Below are 16,249 nucleotides of genomic sequence, written 5' to 3' on the forward strand. Positions count from 1 at the left end.
TTTGAGACGCTCCCCAACACTGGACCTGAGGACGACTACGACGCCGCGGTTATGGCACTTAACACGCATTTTGATCCTCAACTCAATAATGACTTTGAGAAGTTTAAGTTCAAAAGAGCATGGCAGACTGAGTCTGAATCGGTGGACATGTACTACGCTAGGCTGCGCTGGGTGGCCAGCACCTGCCCGTTCACCAACCCGAGGGAAGAAATCCGTGACCAAATGATAGTGGGATGCCGATCAAAGCTATTGCGGAAACTCATTCTCCGTCAACCGGGTATATCGCTAGATGAGATACTAGTGCTGGCCAGGTCACATGAGCTGTCGGACGCGAGAGCGGAAGAGATGGAGGCTGCGTTACGCACACCGATAATCGCCCCAGCCACAGCTAGGACAACGCCAATCAAAGAAGAGAAGATAGACGCTATTCAGAGGAGACCCCCGGCAACCCGCCCACGAGCCACAACTTCCCGAGGGAGTCAATGTGGTTACTGCGGTGAGGACCACCCAGCAACAGCGACGTGTGGCGCGAAAGGGAAGACGTGTCTGAAATGTGGGCGGCTAAACCACTTTGCCGCGGTATGCAGGGGAGGAAAGTATAGACCGGCCGGTCCGAGACCCAGAGCAATGACGCAACGCATTCGGCAGTTGTCGCTCGACCAGGAACTACCTCCCCCGGATAGCCAAGCCCAAGATAGAAGACCCCGATATGAAGATGACGAGGACGATGAGGTGTATGTCGTCTCCTACGTCAGCCGAGCGTCCACCAAGAGAAGACCACCACCCATGTGCTCAATAGCCGTAGAAGCTACCGAGATCAAAGCCCTCATAGACACAGGGGCCTCAGTGAACGTCATGGACTCAGACCAATACGAGAAGATGTCTCCCAAGCCCCCTCTTGCACCTTCAAATGCCAGAATATACACCTATGGCGGCACTGAGCCACTACCACTAAGAGGAGTAATTCAGACGACTGTCGTGAGTGGCGATTACTCTACCGAAACTCGCTTCCACATCACGGAAGGGAAAAAGGGCACCCTTCTGAGCTGCCACACGGCAGAAGACCTTGGGCTCGTGTTCTTTGCGAACCAGGTACACAAGGCACACGCGGACATCCTGTTGAAAGACTTCCCGGCGTTGTTCCAAGGCCTTGGAAAACTCAAAGGGCGAAAGTTCAAACTGCACATTGACACCTCCGTATGGCCGGTAGCCCTCCGACATAGACGGGTGCCATTCAACCTGAGACCGCAAGTCGAGGAGGAACTCTGAAAATTGGAAGAACTCGGCGTGATAGAAAAGGTGTCCGGCCCGACACCCTGGGTTTCCCCGTTGGTGGTAGCGCCCAAACCAAAGCAACCTGGGCGATCAGGTTGTGTGTGGACATTAGGTTGCCCAATGAGGCTGTCAAATGGGAGAGACACATCACCCCCACTATGGACGACATAGTGGCGGACCTAAACGGGGCAAAATGGTTCTCGAAACTGGACCTCAATTCGGGATACCATCAACTCGAGCTAGAACCGGCAAGTAGGTACATCACGACCTTCTCAACCCATGTAGGGCTGCGTCGCTACAAACGGCTGAGCTTTGGCGTTTCCTCCGCCGCAGAGGTGTTTCAGAACGCCATACGTGAAGTCCTATCCGGACTCAGTGGGGTGATTACCCTAAGCGACGACATCCTAGTATACTCGGCGACACTAGAGGAACACCATGCACATCTGAGGGCCACTCTCCAAAGGCTCGTAGACAGCGGACTGACCCTACACCGATCGAAGTGCTCCTTCTATCAAGAATCGGTAGACTTCTTTGGGTACACGTTCACCAGGGAAGGACTAAAAGTTGACCCCAAGAAGGCAGAAGCGATCAAGGCAGCAAGTACCCCGAGAAACCCTACTGAGGTGCGCAGCTTCCTAGGCATGGCCACTTACTGTGGCCGATTTATACCCAACCTGGCTGCTTTGGCAGAGCCGCTAAGAGCCCTCACACGGCTAGACCACAAGTGGGAATGGACAGTAGCCGCCAACAATGCTTTTCTAAACATCAAAGCCAACCTTCTAGACACGTCTGTGATGGCCTACTTCCAAACCCGCCGCAAAACGGAGCTGATCGTTGATGCCAGCCCTGTGGGCCTAGGTGCGGTACTCCTACAAGAACATGGACCAGAGGTGTGGAAGCCAGTCGCTTACGCCAGCAAAGCCTTGTCTGACACCGAGACTAGGTATGCGCAAATCGAAAGGGAAGCCCTGGCCATAAAATGGGCGTGTCAACATTTTCACCTCTACCTGTGTGGCCAGGAGTTCACCGTAGTGGCAGACCACAAGCCACTACTACCGTTATTTGCGGGGTCCTCCAGGCTCGCACCCCCTCGGATTGAACGTTGGGCGGTTCAGCTACAAGGCTACCACTTCAAAATCGTGTACCGACCCGGAGCGCAAAACCCCGCTGACTATCTGTCCCGCCATCCTGATGTCGCCAGCCAACGTCCACCGCCAGAAGAAGGGACAGAAGCAGAAGAATTCGTCCATATGATCTCCCAAGCAGCATGTCCAGAAAACATGACACTGAAGGAGATCGGGGAAGCGACTGCAACGGACGAGACGCTGACCAGAGTGCGCCAGGCTTTGGAAGAAAATCGCTGGGCCCATTTCCTGGACAAAGCGCAGAGCCTTCGACTGGAAGTGAGCCACACTCGCCAGCAGCTGTGGCAAATTCGAAGCGAACTAAGCATGGGAGATGAAGGTGTCATCCTCCGAGGGCATATGATAGTAATACCTGAGAGCCTCCCGAAAAGGTTGCTGGCGCTGGCGCACATAGGTCACCAAGGAATGGCCAAGACCAAAGCCCGCCTGAGAAGCAAAGTATGGTTTCCAGCCATGGACAGTCGAGTTGACGAAATGGTACGCTCATGCCATGCCTGCACTATCACCGGCACGACCCAGCCCCTGCACCGGTGATCACGGAGGATGCTCCACAGACGCCATGGACACAACTCAGCATAGACTTTGGGAGTTTCCCCGATGGCCGACACATTGGTCATTGTTGATTCGTACTCTAAATTCCCGGTAGTGGAAGTCATCTCCTCAACGGCGTTTCCACAGGTCAAGAAGGCCCTGAATCGCATCTTTGCCATCCTGGGACTCCCGGACGAAATCAAATCAGATAACGGACCCCCCTTTCAGGGGAGAGAATTTCAGAACTATCTCGAGAGCCTCCGAATCAAACATCGGAAGATCACCCCGTTGTGGCCCCAAGCGAATGGGGAGGTCGAAAGACTAATGAGAACCCTCAATTGAGCCCTGAGGATTGCTGTAGACAACGGAGAGGATCCCGAACTGGCCCTTGATCAGTTCTTAGGGGCCTATCGGCAGACGCCTCATAGCACCACCAAATGCGCTCCTGCCCATGCACTATTCAAGAGAGCACCCCGCGACTGTATTCCGACAGATAGCACGTGGGTGCCCTAGGAGAGAGATGTCGAAGCCGTTCAAGCTCGGAGGCGAATCACCAATCAGAAGGCGAGTGAGAGTCATCATGCCAAAGAGCCGACTCTACAGGAGGGAGACACTGTAATAGTGCGAGATCGGCACCCGGGATGGAAATTCCGAACACCCTATGAGCCGGAGGTGTGGGTCGTAGACAAGATCCGGGGAACCATGGTCACAGCCAGGCGAAATGGACAAGTGGTGACACGCAACGTGTCGTGCTTCAAGAGAACGAGAGCACCCGTGGGGAGACACGGCGCGACGGAATGTCAGGAGATGGGAGATGATGGAGGTCTAGATCTCGGAGGATTGTTGCCAGGGTCCCCCATGGCCAGGCAGAGTGGAGAGAACTCACCCAGCAGGACGCCACAAAACATCACCGTCGAACACAGTCGACCGTGTGGGGTTCTCAGCGGCAAGAGTGAAAGGACAACCCCGGCTGGGGTTGCAGCATCTCCATGTGCCCGAAGTCAACACTACAACCTGCGATTCAACCCGAGACCCAGCCAGAGACTGAGAGACTTTGTTTGGACATCTCCCTGAGTCAGGGAGTTTTTTCTTTTTGATCCCCGTAAGAACAGACTAAATTGAAGGAGGGATGTAGAGAGCCACACGGGCTCTCCCATACAATGTTGCAGCCACCAACACGCATCCATGCATACCCCGGGGCGGGCTCGCACCGGGGTATAAATAAATAAGGCGGAAGACCGCTCGGGGTCTTGCCAGCTAACTAGCATAGCAGTGTCCGTGTCCCGTTACTTGCAGTATCCTGCCATGTGTTGGGACCTGACCCGACACACAACACCAAGGACATATTCTAAGCTGCACGAAACAACATGCCTCCTTATCTCTTCACATCATTCCCACCCTGTCATCTGTATGTCTGTTACAGCCCACCGGCAGGGCTCGAGAAGAACACTGACTCAACGCGCTACGATCATAGACGCGTGAGTGAACTACAAATCTCATGAGCCTCGGCGCGATGACGTCGGTGATGTCATGACACACGCGAGGCATTCTCGTCTTAATCGCTTCCAGGGCAGTCGCACGCTGCCGCTTACTTTCCCTGGAGGAGATGCGCTGGCACCAACCTATTGTTACAGTGCAGTGCTCAGTTTCGAATAGTGGCAGTGTGGGGGTCCAGTGCTGCTTGTGTTGTTACTCCATTGAAGGAACGGTTGCCGGTTCTTGCGGAGCAAACTTGGTCTGTGGAGCCCTACTTCCGGTACTCTCTCAGAGGGAGAGAGTTGTGTTGCATTCCTAGGACTCCCTTGTCCGATTGCCTCATTAACTGTTCTGTGGTTAGTGGGGGCAAGCCACTTGAACCCGTTTTGCCTGTTGGCGAGCTACCTTAGCTCTTGCAGGAAAAGTGCCCATCCAGCATTTCTCGGAGGGCAGGATTGCCCAACACGTTTTCCCTGTTGGTGAGCTACGAGAGCTCTTGCAGGGAAAACGCCATTTACAGCCTTTTCTCGGAGGGCAGGATTGCCCCACTCATTTTCCCTGTTGGCGAGCTACAATAGCTCTTGTAGGGAAAACGTCTACTGATTCATTATTAACACTCTTATCTACAAACTCGCAGCCAGGAACCATTGGTGGCCCAGCTAATTTTTGTTGGTATTGTCATGTAATTGAAGTTGCCAAGTTGAATACAGCCATATCCAAGAAGTATTGGAGCTGCAGGCTGGATTTGTTTTCACGTTACTTTTTGCTGAAACAGTACACTGCCCTTGGGATTCATATTGGTTTTCTTTATATATCCAGCAGCATGGGTATAGCCAGTGAGCAAGAGGAAGGCTCTTCCACACCCCTGTCTCAGTCTACAGGATAGTTGTATTGGTATGTAGATATGTCTGTATTTCAATCCCTACTTGATGTTACCTGTACCAAACAAGTACTTATCATGATATTCTTTCTTTAGAGCTAGCTGCATACTCCAACTTGCGTGACACTCCCTGAGGTGGCAGAGAGAAATTTCTTTCATTACAGGTACTACTCTGTAGCGGTCTGGGTAGACATGGGCAGGAGGCGAGTTTTGGTTTGTGCAGGTTTTATTTGCTGATACAGATAATCGGTACAAGTCTTCCGTGCCAGAACCCTCCTCGGAGATCGACTTCTCTCTGCTCGGCGTCTTCTCGTGGTTCCCTCCTCCTTCCTCCGTATAGGACTCCGCCTCGCCTCGTCCTGGTCCGTCTCCGTGGTGAAGTTCGCTCCGCCGTGAGGGAAGACACAAGAGAGGCCGTATCAGTCCCGAGTCAGACCACAACACAGGTACTCAGGAAAGGGAGTGAGGGGACACCAGCCGTGACTATTTACAACGAAGTGAGGGGACGTGGGAGTACAGGAAGGGAAATCAGGGAAACATAGGGTATTCGGTCACGGTACTGACCCACCCCTTCTCCCAACCCAGCCCGTGATACGCTTTCGTACCTCTGAGAGCCACACACCTCCTGGCGTGCGGCTGGGCGGCTCGTGTTGCCGTTTGCCTCCAGGCTCCCGCGCCGCCGACGGGTCTCTCCTCTCGTTCTCCTCTTCCTCCGTAGATGAAATACCGGGTCCTCTCCTCGTCTCTCTCGTATTACTCCTCTCGCTCCACGCCACTCCTCTCCACTCGCCTTCCGCTCCTCCGGTGTACAAGCACACCTGAGTGCTTTCACCCGCCGTATTTGAAGCGTCGCCGGGCTCCTCCTCTTCACCCTTCCCAGGCCAGTTAAAGGGCCCGCAGTCTTCTTCTGCCGCGTCACAGCTGTACTGTTCGTCAGGCATAGTCCAGACCTGCGGTTGCGATGGCTGAAATGACAGGAGGGGGGGGTCACAAGGTGAATACCCACATGGGGGTGCAGGGCTCGTAGAGTGAACCTGAGACATGCCGTCCCCGTTACATACTCTTAGTTATTCAGAATCTGCTTCCAGAGGGGTCGGCTAGGATAGGAAGTTATTTATATACTGCTATTATTTATAGTTTGTTCTTGATAGTCATTACAGGTCTCCCTCCCTGCTGTCCCCTTCCTACCCTTCTCCCGCTTGACCACTCCATTGAGTCTTTGTATACCAATTCAGACCATGGTGGTGTCAAGAGGTGGACCATTTTTGCAACGTACGATCCTGAGGATTCCAGGCCACGATAATGTCCTAAACACAAGGTGAGACCACATGAGATGCAACTAACAATCACAATGTTTATACCATGCCTAAAGTCAGTGGGAAATTGACTTCCCCCTTGTACCCATTATTCACAATTTATTATTATCAATTCGTAATTTTTAATTGCAAAATATCAATTAATTGGGAAACTGGATTTGAGCAAATGAAATGTTCAGAAAGAAATATGTGAAGAGGAGGATGCACCTCCATTAATATTTTGAAATGCACAAGTTTGAATTTATGATAATTGATAATATAGTGAAATTTCACTTAAATGTTTAAGAATTGCATAATACAAGTATTTTTCTTACAGTGTAAACATATTACTTAACTGATATATCTTTCTTGCCTTTAGACTTAAAAAATAGCAATCTTTGAAAAACACACATGCGTGGAAATAAATGTTGAGCAAATAAGTCAATGAATTGGTTTTTTATGTGATTCAGATATATAACAATTGATTGAATAAATTTGATTTATCTTTAAAATAAATGCAAGACTAAACATATTATGATGTGTATGCAGAATTGTATTTAAAAGGAATACAAACACACTGAATATTTATTAAATGAGAGAAGTGCACCTTGGAAAAGAAATTTACAACTAATACAAGTGAACTTGCACCCCTAGAATGGCAGCGCTACCAATCGGGCTGCAGTGCTGGGTTACATTAGGATTGCCCATTCTTTTTCTGATAGGATGGAGAGGTACCATGGCCTCTTATTAGATCAACAGCAGAGGCAATACAGACTTGGAAGAGAATATAAATCAACAAAAGAATGGCAATAATAATCATTTGGAGTATTTTGAAACCCTGCTTTCCAAAGATGCTTTGCAACCATGACCAGAGGTCCCCCATGCAAAATTGTCCATCAAGAAATAACATTTATAATGAAGACCCTGGTTTAGAAAAGTTTGTCTTCTATAAGAGGAGTATTAAGATTGCATTCAGGGATTGTAAACAATGCTCTTTCCAGTAGAGAGCGAAGTTGGAAAGGATAAGGCGCTGTGAGACTTGCATCTACTTGGAATGGCACCCACCCTATTACAGCCACTTTTTCCCTGCCCTATTAGGAGGTGAGAAACCACTGATGGAGCCTCCGGTAAACATCGTTTACAACGATGTTTACACATTGCATGCCATTACAACGCGGTCATTACAGCGATTGAATTGTTATAGCGCGTGCCATTACAATGCAAGTTGTTATAACGACTTGCTGTAGGGGGCAAAAGATGTTGGATTTTACATCCAACACCTTCCCTCTTGTTGCACAGACTGGAGTTGGAATAAAAAATGATACTATTCCAACATCCCACGCACCCCCCCTAAAGTGCCTCATTGTAATGACTTGCTTTGTAATGGTCTTCAATGTAACAATGCAGACGTTTTAATGACTGCGTTGTAATGGCATGCATTCTAAATGCATGCGTTGTAATGTGGCCTTTTTGGAGCCTCCACCAGCTATGCCAGCACTGAGTGAAAGACAGTAAGCCACTTGCCACGGGACCGCTGTTTTTTTTTTTTTGATAATCAATTTTATTGAATTTTCCAGAACTCAAGAAATTAATTGGCAGCAAGTCAAACACAGTTGGAGCGTACATACAGTTAATCACAGTCAATAACACATGGGGTACCTAGTCAAATCGGGCAGAGCAGGCTGGGATTGCAATACAGGGAGACAGAAGATAAACAGTTCATCACGGTGGCAACAAGTTGAACCATTTACCCCACACTTTCCCGAATAACTCCGGGCAGCCCCTGGCCTCAAAGAGAGATTCTTCCTGCAGCCCACACCAGTCCACTCCCTTCCGCCACTTTTGCACCGTCGGTGCTTTAGCCTGAGACCAGAGCGCTGCAATGTCTCTTTCGCCACTGCCACCGCCATCCCCAGAAAGCGCTTATCTGCCCTGGAGCCGTCTAGGCCGTCGAACAGCCCAGGAGCATACGTCTTGGGACGTGGGGAACCTCCCATCCCAGGGCATGTGTAAGATTGCATTCAATCCCCTTCCAGAATGGCTCCAAAGCTGGGCAACGCCATACCATGTGGTAAAAGTCAGCTGGCGCGGTGTCGCAGCTCGGGCAGGCTGGGGATGGCCTCAAGTGGGCCCGAAACAGGCGCAGTGGAGTAAGATAGGCTGCATGCAAATAATATAGTTGTACCAAGCGCAGCTTGGAGGACCTGGTCAGGGTTTTGGGTGCCATAAGGGCATCACGCCAATCCACGTCTTCTAGGTGGCCCATCCATCCCTCCCATCATGTTCTGAGCCGGTCCAGAGATGCGGGCCATTATTACCTAGTGACCGGTATATGCGGGACCCCCCACCCCAGATTCCCCATCATCACCTGGGCCTCAAGCGGGTTGAACTCCGTAAGAGTGGCAGGGGAAGGGATATGTGCGTGAAGGGCGTGTCTGAGTTGCAAATGACAGGAGGGGGGGGTCACAAGGTGAATACCCACATGGGGGTGCAGGGCTCGTAGAGTGAACCTGAGACATGCCGTCCCCGTTACATACTCTTAGTTATTCAGAATCTGCTTCCAGAGGGGTCGGCTAGGATAGGAAGTTATTTATATACTGCTATTATTTATAGTTTGTTCTTGATAGTCATTACAGGTCTCCCTCCCTGCTGTCCCCTTCCTACCCTTCTCCCGCTTGACCACTCCATTGAGTCTTTGTATACCAATTCAGACCATGGTGGTGTCAAGAGGTGGACCATTTTTGCAACGTACGATCCTGAGGATTCCAGGCCACGATAATGTCCTAAACACAAGGTGAGACCACATGAGATGCAACTAACAATCACAATGTTTATACCATGCCTAAAGTCAGTGGGAAATTGACTTCCCCCTTGTACCCATTATTCACAATTTATTATTATCAATTCGTAATTTTTAATTGCAAAATATCAATTAATTGGGAAACTGGATTTGAGCAAATGAAATGTTCAGAAAGAAATATGTGAAGAGGAGGATGCACCTCCATTAATATTTTGAAATGCACAAGTTTGAATTTATGATAATTGATAATATAGTGAAATTTCACTTAAATGTTTAAGAATTGCATAATACAAGTATTTTTCTTACAGTGTAAACATATTACTTAACTGATATATCTTTCTTGCCTTTAGACTTAAAAAATAGCAATCTTTGAAAAACACACATGCGTGGAAATAAATGTTGAGCAAATAAGTCAATGAATTGGTTTTTTATGTGATTCAGATATATAACAATTGATTGAATAAATTTGATTTATCTTTAAAATAAATGCAAGACTAAACATATTATGATGTGTATGCAGAATTGTATTTAAAAGGAATACAAACACACTGAATATTTATTAAATGAGAGAAGTGCACCTTGGAAAAGAAATTTACAACTAATACAAGTGAACTTGCACCCCTAGAATGGCAGCGCTACCAATCGGGCTGCAGTGCTGGGTTACATTAGGATTGCCCATTCTTTTTCTGATAGGATGGAGAGGTACCATGGCCTCTTATTAGATCAACAGCAGAGGCAATACAGACTTGGAAGAGAATATAAATCAACAAAAGAATGGCAATAATAATCATTTGGAGTATTTTGAAACCCTGCTTTCCAAAGATGCTTTGCAACCATGACCAGAGGTCCCCCATGCAAAATTGTCCATCAAGAAATAACATTTATAATGAAGACCCTGGTTTAGAAAAGTTTGTCTTCTATAAGAGGAGTATTAAGATTGCATTCAGGGATTGTAAACAATGCTCTTTCCAGTAGAGAGCGAAGTTGGAAAGGATAAGGCGCTGTGAGACTTGCATCTACTTGGAATGGCACCCACCCTATTACAGCCACTTTTTCCCTGCCCTATTAGGAGGTGAGAAACCACTGATGGAGCCTCCGGTAAACATCGTTTACAACGATGTTTACACATTGCATGCCATTACAACGCGGTCATTACAGCGATTGAATTGTTATAGCGCGTGCCATTACAATGCAAGTTGTTATAACGACTTGCTGTAGGGGGCAAAAGATGTTGGATTTTACATCCAACACCTTCCCTCTTGTTGCACAGACTGGAGTTGGAATAAAAAATGATACTATTCCAACATCCCACGCACCCCCCCTAAAGTGCCTCATTGTAATGACTTGCTTTGTAATGGTCTTCAATGTAACAATGCAGACGTTTTAATGACTGCGTTGTAATGGCATGCATTCTAAATGCATGCGTTGTAATGTGGCCTTTTTGGAGCCTCCACCAGCTATGCCAGCACTGAGTGAAAGACAGTAAGCCACTTGCCACGGGACCGCTGTTTTTTTTTTTTTGATAATCAATTTTATTGAATTTTCCAGAACTCAAGAAATTAATTGGCAGCAAGTCAAACACAGTTGGAGCGTACATACAGTTAATCACAGTCAATAACACATGGGGTACCTAGTCAAATCGGGCAGAGCAGGCTGGGATTGCAATACAGGGAGACAGAAGATAAACAGTTCATCACGGTGGCAACAAGTTGAACCATTTACCCCACACTTTCCCGAATAACTCCGGGCAGCCCCTGGCCTCAAAGAGAGATTCTTCCTGCAGCCCACACCAGTCCACTCCCTTCCGCCACTTTTGCACCGTCGGTGCTTTAGCCTGAGACCAGAGCGCTGCAATGTCTCTTTCGCCACTGCCACCGCCATCCCCAGAAAGCGCTTATCTGCCCTGGAGCCGTCTAGGCCGTCGAACAGCCCAGGAGCATACGTCTTGGGACGTGGGGAACCTCCCATCCCAGGGCATGTGTAAGATTGCATTCAATCCCCTTCCAGAATGGCTCCAAAGCTGGGCAACGCCATACCATGTGGTAAAAGTCAGCTGGCGCGGTGTCGCAGCTCGGGCAGGCTGGGGATGGCCTCAAGTGGGCCCGAAACAGGCGCAGTGGAGTAAGATAGGCTGCATGCAAATAATATAGTTGTACCAAGCGCAGCTTGGAGGACCTGGTCAGGGTTTTGGGTGCCATAAGGGCATCACGCCAATCCACGTCTTCTAGGTGGCCCATCCATCCCTCCCATCATGTTCTGAGCCGGTCCAGAGATGCGGGCCATTATTACCTAGTGACCGGTATATGCGGGACCCCCCACCCCAGATTCCCCATCATCACCTGGGCCTCAAGCGGGTTGAACTCCGTAAGAGTGGCAGGGGAAGGGATATGTGCGTGAAGGGCGTGTCTGAGTTGCAAATATTTATAGAATTGGGAATGATGGAGTGCACGTCGTTGCTGCAGTTCGGCGAAGGAACGAATGTGATCCCCCACCCATATGTCTCCAAGCAACGAGATTACCACAAGATCCCATTGGCGGAACCCCTGCAGGGACGAGACCTCGCCCAGCCAGGTTCCGCACCAGAGCAGCGTCTGACGAGTGTACGTGCGGTTCCAATGCACATTGCGCAAAGCTGTGCGCCAAACCATGAGTACTGCTCTCGTGACCGGGGGTAGGGCCTGCGGCACTGGGCTGCCGTATAAGAAGGACTGAATCTGCGCGAAATCTACCATGGCAAGTTCAACGCGGTATGCCGGGTCGGAGCAGCCACCCGCAAACCAATCGTGGATCACGATAAGTCTCGTGGCGAGGTAGTAGAGGTGGAGAGTAGTCACTCCCATACCCCCATCGAAGGGGGGGATACGACAGCGCGCAAGGGATATGCGCGGCCTCCCTCCTCCCCAGAGAAAGCGGGTAAGGGCGCCGTCTAGTTCCCAGAACCAACTCTCCGGGAGGTGGGCGGTGATATTCTGCAAGATATAAAGGAAGCGGGGGAGAATCATCATTTTGAAGAGCGCGCTTCTGCCCAAGGGGTTAAGGGGGAGGACCTGCCACTTCTTGAGGTCGGACTTCATCCGGGTGACTAAAGGCGCAACGTTTAAGGACCACTCGAGCTCTGGCAGAAGGGTGATCCAGACGCCCAAATATTTGAACGATTGCCTCCGTAAGGGAATATTTGCCTGCCAGTCAAAGCAGGCCCGGGAGGGATGTAGAGGGACCAGGGTCGATTTTGCCGGGTTCAACCGGAGCCCAGAGACCCGCTCGAAAGCGGAGAGGACCCCCAGACATCAGGGCCCAGAAATGTCCGGGTCTGCCAAGTACAACAGGACATCGTCCGAATAAAGGGCAATCTTGTCAACCTGACTCGAGTTCCAGTCCCAGCCTCTGATGAGCGGTTCGTGCCGGATGAGCGCCGCCAGGGGTTCCATTACCAGCGCGAACAGCAAGGGTGAAAGCGGGCACCCTTGTCACGTGCTCCTCCGAATCGGGAAGGTCTCGGAAGGCTCACCGTTGATGAGAACATGGGCCCTGGGGTTAGTGTAGAGGACCCTGACCAGGTGGCGGAAGGGAAGGCCGAAGCCCATCCTCTCCAGCACATCCTCAAGGTACTTCCAATCCACCGTATCGAAAGCCTTCTCAAAGTCAATGAAAAGCAATGCCAGATACGGGGTTAGACGATCGTGGTGGGCCATAGCCAAGGGGAGGCGGCGGATGCAGTGACGAGTGCCCCTGGCAGGCATGAACCCGCACTGGTCGGGATGGACCAACTCCTGTAGGAGGGGTCTGAGTCTCTGGGCTATCACGGTAGCGAAGATCTTGAGCTCCGTGTTAAGCAGCGAGATCGGGCGATAGTCCGCACAGTCCATGGAGGGTGGCTGCGTTTTCGGAATTACCACTATGGTGGCTATATCGGATTCTGGTGGGAAGGAACCCGTCTCAGTCACATGGTTGAATAAAGCCACTAAATGGGGGACAAGTATCTCGCGAAAGGTCGCGTAGTACTCCTGGGGATAACCGTCCGGACCGGGTGTCTTACCGGGGTGCAGAAGTGATATTGCCTCGCGAATCTCCTCTGGGGTGGAGGGGTGGTCCAACGCCTCCGCAGTCTCCCGGGGGAGACACGGCAGCCAGGCCCCGGTCCCCTCCAGCCATTCCGCCAGCAGAATGCAAGGGGGTGGGCAGCGTATAAGTTCGCATAATAGTCAGCAAAAGTTTGTGCTATGGCGGAGGATGTCACTTGGTGGGCCCCGGTAGCCGAACGGATCTCAGGGATTACGCTGTTGATCTTGGGGTAAGACACTAGGTTGTGTAGGAGCTTACCATTCTTGTCGCCCCACCCGGAGATCCGTGCCACCGATGAACGCCAGAGCATCTTTGCGGAATCTAATGAGATTCGGCGAATCTCCTCACGGACCATTGCCAACTGCCGAGAGGAGTCCCCACGACCATCCTCCAGTTGAAGTCTTTCCAACTGTTCTGCCAGGGCCTCCAGCCGCACCAGGTGGGCTGTCTGTTCCGCCCGTTTCGCATGGACTAGACCCCTAGCCACTCCCCGAACCACTGCCTTGCTGGCCTCCCACAGCGTCCCCGGCGAGGGAACGGAGCCTGTATTAGTGGAGTAATAGTGACGGAGTTCCTGCTCAATCGAGTCGACGAACTTGGAGTCCTGCAGAAACAAGGCGTTCAGTCGCCAGGCCGCTCGCGGACCCGCAGAAGAGGACCCGAGACGGAGGGATACGGGCGAGTGATCCAAGATCCCCCTAGGCAGGATTGCAGCACAGGAGACCAGCTGGCAGTCTGTGGTGGGCAGTAGGAGAAGATCTATGCGGGAATGGGTGTGGTGGGCCGCCGACGTATGAGTGTACTGTTCCCTACGAGGGTTCCAGATCCTCCATATATCACAGAGTCCCAGGGCCGATGACCAACTCGAGAGGGATTTCGCAGATGCGAGCCGACCCTCCGATGGGTTCCCCGTCGCATTGCGCCGGGGTTGCAGGACGGTATTAAAATCCCCCCCAACCACCGTGAGACCCTACGGAAAGGAGAAGAAGACATGCGTAAGGTGCCGAAGGGTGGAGGTCAATAGCGCAGGCTGGATATAAGTGCAGAGGAGATTCGCAGGACGCCCCTCTATCGTTCCAGAGATAGCCACATAACGGCCCGAAGCATCAGTCTCAGCTTTCACCAGAGTAAAGGGAAACCCTTTTCTAAGTAGGATGGCTGCCCCTCGGGAGCCTCGTGTAAACCCCGAGTTCCAGACCCTGTCAAATCCGTATCGGGCTAAGAAGGTGCATTGTGTGCCTAGGAGATGCATTTCCTGGAGAAACAGGATATCAGGTGCGTGGCGGTGGGCTGCGCGAAGAACTGCTGTACGCTTAATTCGATCGAGGATGCCATTGACGTACCAGGAAAGGACATGAATAGGTCTATTGAAAGTGTGTGCCATCCGAGGGGATACTGCATGAGATGGCGGATGCAAGCGTGGGACCGTGACAACACTTAGGGGTACCTATTCGGGCCCAGAACCCAGGGAAATGACCAGACGAAGTGGTGATCTGCTTGCCAACTGCAATAACAACTAGAGAATGTCAGCTGCCAGTGAAAACAACAAGCAGTGGCCGGTAGGCGGCTAAAAACAACAAACTACTGGGAGACAATGACCCCCCCCCTCCCTCGCCCCCCAACTCCTCCACCCTACACTTCTGAAGTGGAAGCAGCTGTCGCCCCAAAGGCCCCAACCTCCAACTATCCCCCTAGGAGAAGAGAACAACCGCTAGGAGCATGGATAAGGAGGACCCCCCTCAATGTAAACGGATGAGAACCAACAGCTGAAAAAGAAAAGATGTGATAGGAATAAGGTCATCAGGATCAATCAGTTCCGACACTACAATGAGAAGGTGAACCCTCGAACGGGCCACCCAGTGGAGCTGAGTAGGGCCTCACTCGCAGAGCTGGAGTAACCCTCTACAGAACGTCCGGACAAGTAAGGTACAGAAGGCACAGTCTGTAGCTCCGGCGACGCCCCATTCCCACCACCAGAGCCACGGGTCGCAGGGCTCTCAGGCAGGTCCTAGTTCAACAGGGCCCTCGGTGAGTCAGTCTCCACCTGGGAAAGGGCTTAGTCCAGGGCCTCCAATGGTTCTCCGGAGCCCGAGGAGACCACGCGGACACACCGGGCCTGCCCCAGCCCACATGGTCAGGCGCAGTCATCAGCAGAGGACCTCAGGGTGTGCTTGGGAATAATCTTCACCTGATAACAGTTACACACCCTCATCCTCTCCCGTTCCCCGGATTACAGGGCTGCCAGACAGGTCCGAGTCCGACAGTGCCCGCCGCAAATTGACCCCGGGCTCAGGAAAGCTGCCCATATCAATCAAGGAAGTCTCTGGGCCAGGGGAGGCGGATCCCTGCTGTGAAGGTTGTGACAGGGAGTGCTGGGACTGCTCCACCGGTGAGCGGGATGCCTCCCTCCGCTTGCCGCCCCTCCTCCGGGATCCGGTACGGCGTTGCCGGGGCTTGGGCACATCCTGTTTCGGTTGTGGCTGGGCTCTCGGCTCCGAAGGGAGGGTCGCCCAGGGCAGGAGGGGCCGCTCCTCCGTGAGCCAGGTCCACGCCGCCTGAGGGCTTTCAAAGAAGAATGTCTTATTCTGGAAGATTACCTTAAGCCGGGCAGGGAAGAGGAGGCCGTAGCGCAGGCCAATCGCCCTCAGTTTTTGTTTCACCTCCTCATAGGATCGACGCTGAGACTGCACCTCTCTGGAATAATCCGGAAAGACCATAATTCTGGAGTTCTGGAAGTGCAGCGGTCCCAGTTCCCTAGCCGCCCCCAGAATCGCATCTCTGTCTC

The sequence above is a fragment of the Lissotriton helveticus genome, chromosome 11 (assembly GCF_964261635.1).
Source record: "Lissotriton helveticus chromosome 11, aLisHel1.1, whole genome shotgun sequence".
In the NCBI taxonomy this organism is placed as follows: Eukaryota; Metazoa; Chordata; class Amphibia; order Caudata; family Salamandridae; genus Lissotriton; species Lissotriton helveticus.